The sequence below is a fragment of the Musca autumnalis genome, unplaced genomic scaffold (genome assembly GCF_047663935.1).
Source record: "Musca autumnalis isolate F117 unplaced genomic scaffold, ASM4766393v1 scaffold_4, whole genome shotgun sequence".
NCBI lineage: Eukaryota > Metazoa > Arthropoda > Insecta > Diptera > Muscidae > Musca > Musca autumnalis.
The window spans coordinates 114,855,505-114,870,308 of NW_027411977.1; the positions used below are offsets into that span (position 1 = coordinate 114,855,505).

General features: G+C 36.1%; 1 protein-coding gene across 3 annotated transcripts in view; it reads left to right on the forward strand.

Annotated features, from left to right (window-relative positions):
* Window positions 1-14,804, forward strand: part of LOC141402856 (acid sphingomyelinase-like phosphodiesterase 3b) — a 767,718-nt gene that overhangs the window by 278,414 nt on the left and 474,500 nt on the right. The window lies entirely within an intron of this gene.

Sequence of the window (14,804 nt, forward strand, 5' to 3'; positions counted from 1 at the left end):
AATGCAGCAGTCGATCGAACTCAGCCATACTGAAAACAAAAAGTAAATTTTCGAAAACTAAGAAATTAGGTGAACATTAAAATGACATTATTTTCGCGAAAATTTATATTTTTCAAGATTTATTGTTTTTGTACAGTCTCCGAACAACATTGGCATTTAAAATTTTCAGATGTATTTTACTTCTTTGCTCTTTAATAATGGTGAGACATATCCTCTTTATGAAAATTTTTTATGATAATTTTTAAGATTACTACAATTTCAATAGTGAAAAAGTCTATTTCCCCGTCGTTTCCCGACCATAGTTTCTTCTAATGTTTTATGCGCTTGAGTCTCAAATATCAGATTCAATCATAAAAAATTGCGCATATTTGCGCCATTCCGAAAAAATCTAATTTTTCTCAACTAAAATATGAAATATTTTTATATGGAATTGCAAGGTTTACTTACACTAAATTTTGTTCCGCCTTATAACCGGGACTCTTATTTATCAGACTAAACCAACACCTGTCAAATATGTTTGCATTATTCAGAAACATTCACGGCTTTTCTCATGTGAATTGAGAAAAATCTAATTTAAGTAAGTTTCAAAAAATAAAATTTGGAATGAAATATATGTATATGGGACTATATATACATCTGTACCGATTTGTTTGAAAATTGGCTCAATGTTTTTTTTAGGCTAGTTCAGGTTGCATGTGTCAAATTTCAGTGATTTTGGTGCATTTTTATCTCATATCAGATGCGAATATATATAGAAGCTGCATCCAAATCTGGACCGATTTTCATTATTTTCTATAGGATTAATCCTTGTACAGAAGATATGCATTGTGCAAAATTTTATATTAATCCGACTATAAATAAGCTTTCTAGGGCTTTTGATCATCTTTTAACACAAGTTTCCCCTCTGTGCATCGTCTCCTTTTACTCCATCAATTGCAACAAATTGTTTCCTATTTGTAATATAACTCTCGAAGAGTTTTAGCTCTTTTCCCCTCACACCGTAATAGGGCAATTTTTCCAGTAGGATATTATGATCAACGAGATAAAACGCCTTAGAGAAATCGTAGAATGCTGCACCTACACCACCAACGTTTGCTTCAATACCATCACAAATTAAATTGATAATATTTATGACCGCTTCTTGTGTTCCACTACCCTTTTTAAAGGCAAATTGCATAGGATACAGTTGGCCAGACGCCTCCAGAAAAGACGTAAGTTGCTTATGTATTAACTTTTCAAACAACTTATCTACAAATGACAACAAAACTATTGGCCGGAAATCTGAAGTTTTGCATGCATTTGTCAACTTTGGTATTGGCACTATCTTTGCCAGTTTTAACACCTCAGGGTATGTTGAGGTGCTTAACATTGCATTAAAAGTTAAAGCTAGATGTTGACTAATGGAATCCTTTGAAGCAATCATAACTTTTCCTGAAATTCCATCAGACCCAGGACACTTTCCAGTTTCAAAACATGAAATTAATTCAACAATATCAGTCGTATTTACGGAATGAAAATGAAATGTTGAAACACATTGTGTTAAACTGTTTAAATTGTTATAATGATCACCATCATTGGATGTTATAGTATTCTTTAATAGTGTTGGCATATTTAGAAAATACTCGTTGAAAATATTACATTTTGTTGTCACATCATTTACAATTTCATCCCTATCATTTTTTAAAACAAGTGGCTTTTTACATTTTCTCCCCCAGCATTCATTAAGAAAATTCCAACCTTTCCTTGGGTCATTATCAATACTTTGCATATTCCAGCTTACATAAGAGTTAAAGCTCTCTTTGGATGCAATTTTAATAACACGACTTATACGTTTCAGTGTACAATCAATTTCCGTATTCCTACCCTGCTTCCTTCTTCTTTCAAGTAGTTTCTTCTTATATTTCCTAAGTGATTGTAACTGGTTATTTTCCCAAGGTGTTATAAGACTCTGTGATAACAGCTTGTTGTCCTTTATTGTGGTATTTTCATCTACAATGTCTTCAATAATAGAGATTATATTTTCTGCATCAATAGAGGGATTTCCAGAGTTATTGTAATTTGCAAAATAGTTCCGAATGGTTCTGCTTATATTGCTGTAATCATACTGCTTTATTATTCTTCTGGTTACCTAAGTATTTTTTAGACCACTATTCATTTGGCACCATATAATATTGTGATCCGAAATATCGCCCTCAATGGAAAATGTAGCTAATCTGCTCGCGAAATTGCTGTAAACGTGATCAATGGACGTTTGACTGCTCGGGCGTGAAATAAGTTCATGACATGATTTATAACCTACGGCAGATATGTCGTAAATAAATCAGAAGATCCCGAAGGTGTTAATTGATCAATATTAGAATCACCAACAATTAAACATGCAGCGCGACAGGGCTTGTGTCATCCCTGTATTTGAGTGGCATTTAGGAGAACGGTAGAAGGTAGTAAATTTTAGCGGCATTCCATTAACTAAGAATCCATTTAATGAAATTCGTATAGCTTCGACAAAATTTATGCTTTTACATAATTCTATTGTGTATGTTAAATGTTCACGAACGTATAAAGATGTACCGCCATAGCCATCATCTTTATATCGACTTAAAATTTTATGCTGATGAGTTACAAGGGGAATAATGGTGGATGGAAATAGCAAAAATTCCCACAAAGCTGAATTTTCGTGGAAAGCTAGGGTTTGATATTAGAAGTAACGTCCTAAGGCCAAAGGTCATTTTTGGAAGCCTTATTCAGTATTGCGATTTTTTTCAATAACTGTAAGACCTATCAGTAATCTCCAGGAATGATATTTATGACTTTTCAATAGGATTCACTATTCTTTATAAAAGTGTCAAAGTACAGAAATGAAAACGTAAGCCTCGTAAGAACATCATGAGGCGGACCGGTTAAAATGACAACGCCATGTGTTAGGTATTTCCATAAACTTTAAATTTTCAGTAATCGGTTCTGTAGAACAAGGTCTAACCCGGTTTTAAATCCGACCTTTCGTGTCAAATAACCGGCGAACTAATCCGCCAACAATGAAAATTATACATTTTCGTAATCAGCTCAACAAACCCTACATTTTTACAAAAATTAAAAAAAAAATTGGACAGTTTTCGGGATCGTTCATGAAATACCTATACTAATTTCGATCCGATTTTGTTGAATTTTTTTAAATATAGGTATAATTTCGTTGCTCAACGAAACATATACTTTTTGGGGGACAGACCCGGTTATTCCGGTTATTTTAGCCGTTTCGTCTGAATATGCGCGTTTTTATACCCTCAGCATTTATGCTAACGAGGGTATATCGGTCCACACCTTCAGGTACCTCCCCACAAAAGTTCAAAAATGTTCGGAAAAATTGTACGCAGGATAACTCTTGAAGGGAGTGACCTAGTTGTTCTATACTTTACACTTCCTAATACATCTGTCATATGTATATCTGGTTTGAATATGGACTATATTTTTCCACTCATTCAGGTACCTCCCACACAAACTTTTGGATAAATACACCTTAAGACCTGCTCTCGAATCACTTTGATATCTGTTCAAGCAACTTGCACTTGCTGCCTCAATTACGACGGGGGCAAGTCTATACTTCTTGAGAAAACAGCACAATAGGTGTCCAAAACTTAGTTTCAGGTCGAAGATTGGCAACAACTTACTTCCCTAAAATATTTAAAAAATGTCACTAAAATGGTATGCACGATATCCCCTGAATGGGGCAACCAAATTTATCCAAACGTTGGATCTCCTAAAATTTTGTCCAAATTTAGTTTAACTTCTAAAATTGCCGATATCGATCTTCTCTTTATGTTACCTCCCCCACAAAAGTTTAACAATTGTGTCGATCTGTCCGTAGATGAAAGTTTTAATTCACATAGGCTGACTGATACTTCTTTACTTGTTTCCTTATAAGTGCGTATAAATGATGTGTTTTTTAGAACAGCTATTGAGATATATGTAGCTGGTATAGTTCCTTCTAGGAACAAATTATAAAGACCAAACTTGTAGAGAATTTTTCTGTCTACAATATTTGCTCTACTCAAGAAAAATTCTGAAAACCAAAAAAATCCCTAAATTTTAAAATTTGACCCCGAATAACTGTTTATGCACACATGGGATTGATGGGGACTTTTAGGACATTGCCTCTAATGGCAAACCCTAGCTCTGCACCAGAATTCCGCTTTGTGGGATTTTGGCTATTTCAATGTCTATTTTAACTGGACTAAAATATTATTTTGCCATATTTCATGTATGTATGTAACAAAACCAAATACAAATCTTATTGGCAATTTGCCTTCCATTTCTTTTTATTTCTTTCTTATTAATTAAGTTGCTGTAGCTACGCAGACCATACTAAGCTGTGAGAATCCTTACATATTTTAAATAATTCCCTGATGGATAAGAAAATATGTTTATCGCAGTGAAAAATGAAAGTCAATAACTTCATTTAGCATTCAGCGCATAACAAACACATTTAGCTGAACACTTCAATTAAAAGCTCTCATTTAAAATTCAACCGGTTTGGTATTTGTGAATAAATAACAATTTAAGAGTAGCATAGGCGTTGGTAATCTTTTGCCAAGCAGCCAACCAGCCAGTCAGCCTGTCAAATGGTACGGCCAATTCGTTTACTATTTCGATTTAAAATGTTCAAAGTCAAAGAGGAGTGAGAGAGTAGTTGCTACAAAGAAACGCCAACACAAAACTCTTTAAATTTACATAAAATAAATATTTACATTTATTTAAGTGCGAAAAATGTTTATTTCTTTAGTCTGTTGTAAATATTTGCTTCATTCGTTTCGAATTGACATCGTTCGATGCTCACCAGGACTACAAAGAACTTTTGAAAGAGCAGTTATTCCCAGCACAGTCGTATCGTATTGGTTTGTCTTCCCCAGATAATGTACAATTCGAGCAAAAAAGGCAATCGTTAATGACAACAACCAACAAACGGCAGCACAAAAATCAAAACCTTTCATTCCGACATGCTTCACCTACCCTCAAAAAGCAATGAGTTTTGCCAGCCGTCATGGCCTTTGTTGTTTTGGTTTTTGAAAAATCATCAACATCTTTAATTTTTCATTAATTAACATAAGTTAACTGTTGTAGTAAAAGTTCTTCCAATTGCCATTGGCATCTGTTGTTCATATTAAAAATTAAGAAATTAATTTGTTCTTTGCAATAAAGATATTAGCTTAAAGGCATGTCGTTTACAAATTTTCGTTATGCAGCCGTTTTAAATGCGGTAAAAGTAGTTCTTCCAACTTTGAAGAGACATCCAAAAGTGTGTGGGAAAGATATTACAATTAAATAATAGAACAAGCGAAAAAATACATAATTTATGTATGTTTAGTGAGTTTCCAGAAATTTTTAGCTATTTTCCAAACGTATGGATTTGGAACATGGATTTGGATTAAAGATCAAAAGTGCTGCGGAGCAGATACCTGAAAGAATGGACCGGCATAGTCCAAAGATCAAAAGTGCTGCGGAGGAGATACCTGAAGGAATGGACCGACATAGTACTTCTATATCTTAAAAACGGTAAAACCTACGAAAATACCATAAAGGCCAATCTTGTAGCTATATTTCGATAGGACTTGCGGTTTTCGAGCAAAATCATGAAAACCTCAAAACTCTTAAAAATAACGGCTTGAATCGCGATTTATTTAAAAAGCGCTCCGGCGATTTTTTATTTTTCTCATCTCTGAACACTGAAGTTTCAGAATCCGCAAAAACTTCCCAAGTGTAAGCACCTTCCATTTAAAGTTGTTCAAGAGCACCGTGAGGATTCTTGAACTGACCTTAAGCTGTACTTTAATATAAATGTTTAACTATTGTGAGGAAGGTACCCTAAGGATAACATAACTTATGTTTGGACCAAATCTGTTGCTTCACAGCAAACATTATTTTGGGAGAAGTACTGAAAAGAATTGATCGATAAGCACCATTTTTGAACTTTATCTAAGATTCCCAGAAATATTACGATGTGCAAAGTTTGGATCATCGCAATATGGTGTTCGAAATTTGTTGTTCATCCCCGCTTGTTTCACAAGAAACAACTTGTACCGTCGTAATAGGGGCACCAAGAACAACCTGTTAGAAAACAAATGAGAAAGTATCAGGCAGCTGTGCTGACGGAGATATAACCTCAGCCACTGACCAAAAAAAAAAAAAAAAAACAGCAACTTTTAGGCCAATATCTCAGGAAGTGGACTTACGCAAGAAAAAAATTGCACCGTCGTAAAGGGAGCCGCAAATACAACTTACTGACAAAAATTTCAAAACGATCCGAGAGGAGCTCTTAAACTTCACTTTGTGTGGGAGGTAACCGAAGGAGTGGGCCGATATAGTCCATATTCGAACCCGATCTATATCTGGAAAGAAATAATACGATGTGCAAAGTTTCGACCAAATCTCCCTTCGAGAGTTATCGTTTACTCCATTTTACAAAAAAAATTGAACTTTTGTGAGGGAGGTTGCCGAAAGAGTCGGCCGATATGGCCCATCTTTGATCTTAAACTCAGTTTGAACAAAATATTATGGTATCCAAAATTTGGTTCGAATCCGTTGATCCGTTCGACAGTTATCGTGACCACCAGCCAGCCAGACACTCGGACATGGCTTAATCGACTCCAAATTGTCTGAAACGAATTTCGTCCAAACATACTTGGGGTCTAAGATCATTATTTCGATGAGGCACATTTTTAGTCATATCAATGTGTACATACCCTTTCTACACCTTTTTCAGATGTAATTCGAAACATTTTAGTTGCAATTCGTAACATCTCATTTGTAATTCGAGAATTCTATTTGTAATTCGCAACATTCCATTTGTAATTCGAATTATTCCATTTGTAATTCGAAGTATTCTATTTGTTATTCGAATTATTCTATTTGTAATTCGAACTATTCTATTTGAAATTCGAATCATTCCATTTGTAATTCGAATTATTCCATTTGTAATTCGAATTATTTTATTTGAAATTACAAAGGAAATCATTCGAATTACAAATGGAATAATTCGAATTAAAAATGGAATAATTCGAATATCAGATGGAATAATTCGAATTACAAATGGAATAATTCGAATTACATATGGAATAATTCAAGTTCCAAATGGAATAATTAGAATTACAAATGTAATAATTCGAATTACAAATGGAATAATTCGAATTACAAATGGAATTCTCGAATTACAATTAAAATAATTCGAATTACATCTGAAAAAGGTGTAGTCTATAGGCTGAATGTTTAAAAATCAAAACGATTCGAGAGCAGGTCTCAAAACTTCACTTGTTCGAAAGTTTGAATTGTGTTTGGGGCGTGTATGTTTAATACCAAATTTCAAATATTTCGGTTCGATAATACCGTTTTACAGTTTTATATAACGTGGGCCTATAAAATTTACTATAAAATGTACGGTAGAATTATTCTAATCCCATACAGAAGACTACGAAATTTATGTTTTTTCAGTTGGAACCTTAAAAATTCCTAAGATCGGGATGTACCGCTCTATGAGGACTATATCGAAACGTTTACATGCACCAACAAATTTCTGGGGAAACGTTTTGTAGCACCAACGGAGTCTAAATACAAAATTTCGGCCATTTCATTGGATAATGAGGCTTCACACTTTAAATTGCCGAAAGTCGGTAGGTAACGTTCAAACTATATCAAAACGTATATCTGAGCCAACAATTCTCTTCTAGAAGGTTTTATACCTCCATCGAAGATTAAATTCAAAATGACAGCCATTTCGGTTGAATAATGTGGCTACTTTCAAAATAAAAAAATCGGTGGGTACAATCCTATAAGGGCTATATGAAGACTTGGACAACCCTTTGGGTTGGATATTGATGCCAAAACCTTCAAAGTTTCCAAAAATAGGGAGGTATCGTTCTATGGGGGCTGTATGCAGGCGTGGACCTATACCTACACTAGGGTTATGACTTTTTTACAACCTCATATCCCTGTATCATAGCGTGATGAGTTTTGCCATAAGATTACATAAAATCTTCGTGAAACGTGATTCGGGGAAAAAAACCTCACGCACAAAATGATTTTAAAATTTGAATTTATCAAAATAATGGACAATTTTTTGAAGTCACTGAAAACAGATATATAATTGAAAATAAATTTTAGAGGCACATGAGATAATTAAAATGACAGAAAATTTATTTCTCACTATTTTTCTTCAATTCTGAGAATCGTAAAAATGTCGTAAACGCTTTTATTCAAAAATATAATTTTTTAACAAAAAACAAAAAATTTAAAATTTTTTCAAAGTGACTTTTTCGCGACTTTTTTAATATTTGAATGAAATAAACGTTATTATAGTTATTAGTAGGCTTATATTTATTCATTCGTGAAACAAAAAAAAAAAAATTTTAATAAAAAACAATTTTTTTCATTTCATATATTTTTTCAAAAAACTATTTTTTTAAAATCGATTTGTGCGTGAACTTTTTTTATATTTCAATGGAATAAACGATAGCATAGTGATTAATAGACAAAAGTTCATTCATCCCTGCTACAGGAAATCATTTTTGAGGAAAAATGTCAAAAAGTCATAACCCTAACCTACACATTTCTGGTTGATAGTCCTTTACCCCAACGAATATCAAATACTAAGTTTCAGCTATTTCGGTGCGATAGTGAGGTCACAAGCTTTAAATAACTGAAAATTGTATAGCTATTTGAAGGCTATATGAAGACGTATGTCTATACCGAAAATTTAATGGTTGAATGTTCTTCATAAACACAAAATTTCAGCCATATAGGTTGAATATTGATACCATAACCTGCAAATACCGAAAATCGAGTGGTATGGTCCTATGGGCGCTATTTGAAGACGTTGACGTATACCAAAAAGTGTCTAGTTAAACGTTCCTTACCCCCATCGAAGACTAAATACCAAATTGCAGCAATTTCGGTGAGAAAATGAGGTCACAACCTTCAAAATACCGAAAATCGAGAGGTATACTTCTATGAGGGCTATATCAAAACGTTGAACGATGTAGTTGATTTTCAATACCAAAAATTCAAGGTGTAATATAAACTTCCGATCAAATCATAAAGCTATCCTAAATATTGCGAGTTGTATCTTGATTTCAACAGACAGACGGAAAGGCGGATATGGTTATGTCGACTTCGAATTTTATGCTGAGACTTTCTAGGGTCTCCGACGAATATTTCGTTATGTTGCAAACGGAATGACATATTTAGTTATACCTTCAGTATTATGGTGGAGGGTATACAAATTGATTGAACTTTTGTTAGGAAGGTAACCTGATGATTGGACTGATATTAATTAGTCCAGTCAAAATAGACATAAGGGGGAAATCGCAAAAATTCCGACAAGGCTGAATTTTGGTGGAAAGCTAGGGTTTGCCATTAGAACTAACTTCCTTAATGTCCCTACAGCCTGCAACTTTTACTTAAGTCAATTTCTGATAGGCCTTAGCGTTTTTGAGAAAAATAAAAAAAAACTGAATAGGGCCTCCAAAATGACTTTTGACCCCGAATAACTGTTTTTGCACACATTGGATTGATGGGGACTTTTCAGACATTGCTTCTAATTGCACACCCTAGCTCTACACCAAAATTCAGCTTTGTGGAAATTTTAGCACGAGGTTTTCGTAAAGAGAATGCCCATCATCTTGTATAATAATGGGATAGGATTGAGCGGGTGAATTTGGCCATAATTTTTGAGGGAAAATTTTCAAATTTAGTTTTTGTACCACGTCTAATCCGACAAATTAGGAACGCGAAACTTGAAAACTAACTCTTGACCTCCCCATGATGAAAATTAGCGGTTAAATAACAGAACTACTGTCGAACGGGGTCTGAAGTTTGTGCACCACCTTCGGTTAAAAGCAATGCAATACCTCGAAACATTGTTCTTCTTATACCTCAGCGTTTGGGCTAACGGGGGCTTATACACTTTGATATGACCAAAAATGTGCTTAATCAAAATAACGTTTTTAGATCCCAAGTATGTTTGGACGAAATCCGTTTCAGACAATTTGGAGTTCATTTAGCCATGTCCGATTCAACCGATTCGAACCACATTTTGAACTTGAAAGTTGCCTAAACTTAGTTTTAGTTCGAAGATGGGCCATATCGGTCCACTCCTTCAATTACCTCCCCACAAAAATTCAAACATTTCACGGTGCGCCTTAACTAATTTTAAATGAAAGGTGCTTACACCTGGGAAGTTTTTGCGGATTATGAAACTACAATGTTCATAGATGAGAAAAATCAAAAAACGATATAGAAGTTCAAATTGGGACAAAGCACTGACTGTATCGGCATATCATATTTTCTTTCTAGATATAGATCGGGTTCGGATGCAATTTTAAACAGGAACAAGAAAAATCGCCGCAATGAAAATCGCCTAATGTAAAGTGGTCTGAGCTTTGTAAACGATATAAATTCTCTGCTATATTAAATCATACACTCACACTTGATATTGTGTGCTGCTCAAAAAATATCGTTAGTTTTGTTTGCATTCCGATCATTTTAAACACTTATGCATATACAAATTTATGTACTTGTCTCATTGTTATAAAATTCCAATACTAAATAATAAAGTAGACTCTTTTTTTTAAAAAACCTTGTATTGCATTACATTCTTTTTCAATTGAATTTTACAAATTAAACATAAATATTATTTCTTTTTTCATTAAAATTTAGCTTTTTTGAATTGAATATTCCAGTCACACTAGTCGTTGTTTTTACCATATCATCCGCTTTGAAATAAAAACTTCAATGCATATGTTTCCCCGGACATCGTATAGTATTTCCGTAATATCAATTTTAGTTTTTTTGAGTTGTGCAGCAATCCTCAAAAATGGCAACAAAAAAACACCAAAAACAGAAAACAAATTGTTTGAACACATTTCCATTTTGGCTATTTTAGAACTTTGTGTCCTTTCTGGTATTGGTTTTTAGTTGATAGTTGTGCTGTGGCAAAGTTTGAAAAAGTTATGGTGTTGTTATTTTTATGTAATACAGATAAATACTGACAAACTAAAAAGTTTATTGAATAAAAGGCATATTAAACTTTTTGTTTAAGCCATAATGTTCCGGTGGAGATAGTAGCAAAAGAGACTACTAAATTAAAAATAATCTGAATATTATAATTTACGGGATTTGTAGGCTTTATTGACAATAATAACAACAACAGTAAGAATAACAGAATTTGGACTAATTTGGAAAGAAGCTTTTTGTTATTTTACATCAAAAACCATTACAAAGGAGGGTACCTTGCTGGCGTGATATGTACTTTCTGAAATCAAGAGAATCTTTAGTAATGTTTCGTGAAAAAAAAATTAGTTCACAAATTGAAAACTCGAGATGGCATCTATACCCCAAACTTTAGGTGAAATATATAATTTAAAGGGAATTAATAATAAGGGCTCATAAAATTGCCTATGCTCTTTTCTGGTAATATAATTTATACTCAACGAGCAAAACCAAGCGCCATCTCTCAAGAAAGAATTTAAAGTAACGTTCTATGTTCTATATCATACCTTTTGGGTTGGATAATGTGGCCAAAACCTTAAAAATGCCTAAAATCGAAGTCTAAATAATACATTGCAGCTATTTTTATAGCATAATGTGACAAATACCGTAATAAGGCCTTCAATGGTGGACATTAGGGTTATGACTTTTTTACCTGTTTTCTCAATAATGATTTCTATGCCGAAAATGAATGAACATTTGCCTATTATTTACTAAAATAATGTTTATTCTATTTAAGTACTAAAAAAAGTTCCCTCACAAACCACTTTGAACATTTTTTTGAATTATACTGTTAAATGAAATTTTTTTTTTGTTTCTCAAAAAATTATTTTATTTTGCACGAAAGAATGACTTTTTGTATATTATTGACTATAATACATAATTAAGTTCCGAACTTTTATACATATAGTATTAATTAAAATTGAATAATGAGTTTCCATTTACAATATAAGGTTGAAAATAAATAAATCTATAAAAATGTTCAACCAGTTAAAAGATCCCACCTACGGGGCTATATCAAAAAAAAAAAAAGTTTTATAACTGTAAGACCTATGCCTATAATTTTTGGAATATAAGTTTGTTAATCTCTAGGAACCCTAAATGTCAAATTATAGCTAATTTGGTTTGAAAATGTAACTAAAACGTGAAAATACCTTAAAGTGGGCGATACCGTTATATTGGGGACCGATATAGCCCATCATCGAAATTCCAAATTGCAATCCCATGGCAGCGGGTTCTTTTGTACCGGATCGACCCGGAACAACACAAAACCAATGTTCCGGCCAGCGGCTGCCACCTCAGTGTTTACATGTTCGTATTTGTTTCGTTTTTCTGTATTGGGAGCAGCATATCGCGGAATGCCTGCTCCGAATTCTATTGGTCCGAGCCGGGACGGAGGAAAACCCAGGACCAATATATCTGTGCTCAGTTTGTCACATCCTCATCTTCACCCACATCCAACCTTCGGTGAGATGCAATAGATGTCAGGAGTGGGTGCATCTAAGGGGTTGCTCTGGACTCGTCCACGTGAGGGACTACGACAGGGACTATGTTGCTGCATGCTGTGTGAACACAGTCCCCAGTGAGTCGTCGTCTGATTACGAAACTCCCCCGCAGTCCCCTCGACAACAACCGCACACGAAGCCTTTAACACCAGCCGTTTTTGTCCCAATCCCCGAAAATGCAGCCTTTTTGCAATTGAATTGCAATGGACTCCGAGGTAAGATCGAGGAGATAGTAGAATTTATGAGTCGGAAGAACATCAAGGTCGCGGCGGTGCAGGAAACCAAGCTGAACAACAACCACAGCTTAGAGCATTGTGATGGTTACAATGTTCTGAGGAAAGATCACACCAGAAGTGGAGGTGGGGGATTGGCTTTCCTATTGCACCAGTGTGTCCAATACAGACCTATCTCGCTTGAGCCTGTCTCTAATGAACCGTACATGGAATGTATGGGGGTAGCAGTCAGGTGTGGAGCTGCCGAGATAGAGTTGCTGAATGTATACATCCTGGCGAGAAATAGCTGTATCCCTGATTATAGGCCTGACATTAGCCCGCTCTTGCAAGGTCATAATCGTCTGGTCCTGGGGGATTTTAATGCGCATCATGAGATGTGCACTCGGCCCTCGGAAACGACCAGAGAGGTACAGCGCTGGCTGAGCAGATTGATAGCTCTACGTTTTGCACGGTCAATGAGGACGCCCCTACCAGAATTAGAGGAGAGTGTCACAGTTCGCCTGATATAACCATCGTGTCACCTGGTCTGACAAATGACGTTACCTGGCAAACCGTCATTTCGCTTGGATCAGACCATCTCCCCATAATTGTCTCCATTAGCAGACCACCCGACATCATCACCTCTGAACGCCGCACGTTCGTCAATCATAAAAAAGCTGATTGGCCGAGTTTCAGAGAGTTCACCAATCACCGCTTCAGAGAATTGCCCAATCCTTCTGATGTTCGGGTAGCGGAAAGGACGTTCCGGGACATCATCACTGCCGAAGCCGCTCGCCATATCCCTGCTGGTCGAATACCCGAAGTAAGACAAATTTCCCAGCTGAGGCGACGGGAGTAGCAAATGAGCGTGATGAGCTTCGTCGTATCAACCCCAATGATCCCAGAGTCAGGGAGCTGACACTGGAAGTTAACAGGCTGGTCGGCGAGCATAAGCGGAACAAATGGTTAAATCATCTGAAGAGCTGCAACATTGTAGCCGATATAGGTTAATTGTGGGCAACGGTTAAGTCACTCTCGAACCCTGGAAGAAGGGAAGATAGGACCTCTGTCACGTTTGGCGACGTTACGTTTACTGACCCGAAGAGGTGCGCAAGTAATTTCAATCGACAGTTTGTCGAGCATCCCGAGAGTGACAGGGCGAAGAGAAGAGTATTACGTCGCATCAGATCTCTTCCTGCCGAGGATGAATCACCACAATTTACAATGGATGATGTTGGCAATGCCATCAGGAACGCTAAATCATCCAAAGCGTTGGGCCCTGGTGGAATCTCCATGGTAATGTTGAAGCAGCTGGATGAGCCGGAAGTTGAGTATCTCACCAAAGTCTTCAACTTGTCGCTAGCCACCCTCGTTGTTCCCGAAGTCTGGAAAATGGGCAGGGTGGTCCCACTATGGAAGCCAGGCAAGGATGCCAGCAAAAGTGAATCGTACAGACCGATTTCGCTTTTGTCGCCCGTAGCAAAGACACTTGAGGCCTTGCTCCTCCCCAGTATCAGAAATAGCTATCAAGTTGCCGATCATCAACATGGATTCCGTAAGCAGCACAGCACGACAACAGCGCTGCACGCCATTACCACATATATCTGTAAAGGACTCAACCAGAGACGGCCGTGCGATAGAACTTATCAAAAGCCTTTGATACAGTCAGGCACTCCACGCTGTTTGAGGACATTGAGCAGACAACCCTCCGGCCAAGCTTGAAACGTTGGATAGTCAACTATATGTGTGGACGCCAGTCGTACGTGGAATTCAGGAATAAGAAGTCCAAACCCCGTAGAGTAAAACAGGGAGTTCCCCAAGGTGGGGTGATATCTCCGGAACTGTTTAACCTCTACCTCTCCTGTATTCCACCCCTTCCAGACGGCATTGAGATCGTGACGTATGCGGATGATTGCACGATCCTGGCGTCGGGTACCTATCTTGATGACATCTGTGAGAGACTGAACAACTATTTAACCGATCATACCACCTTTTTTCCATTCGAGGAATATGCAGATTTCCCCCACGAAATCTACAGCCACTCTGTTCACCGCATGGA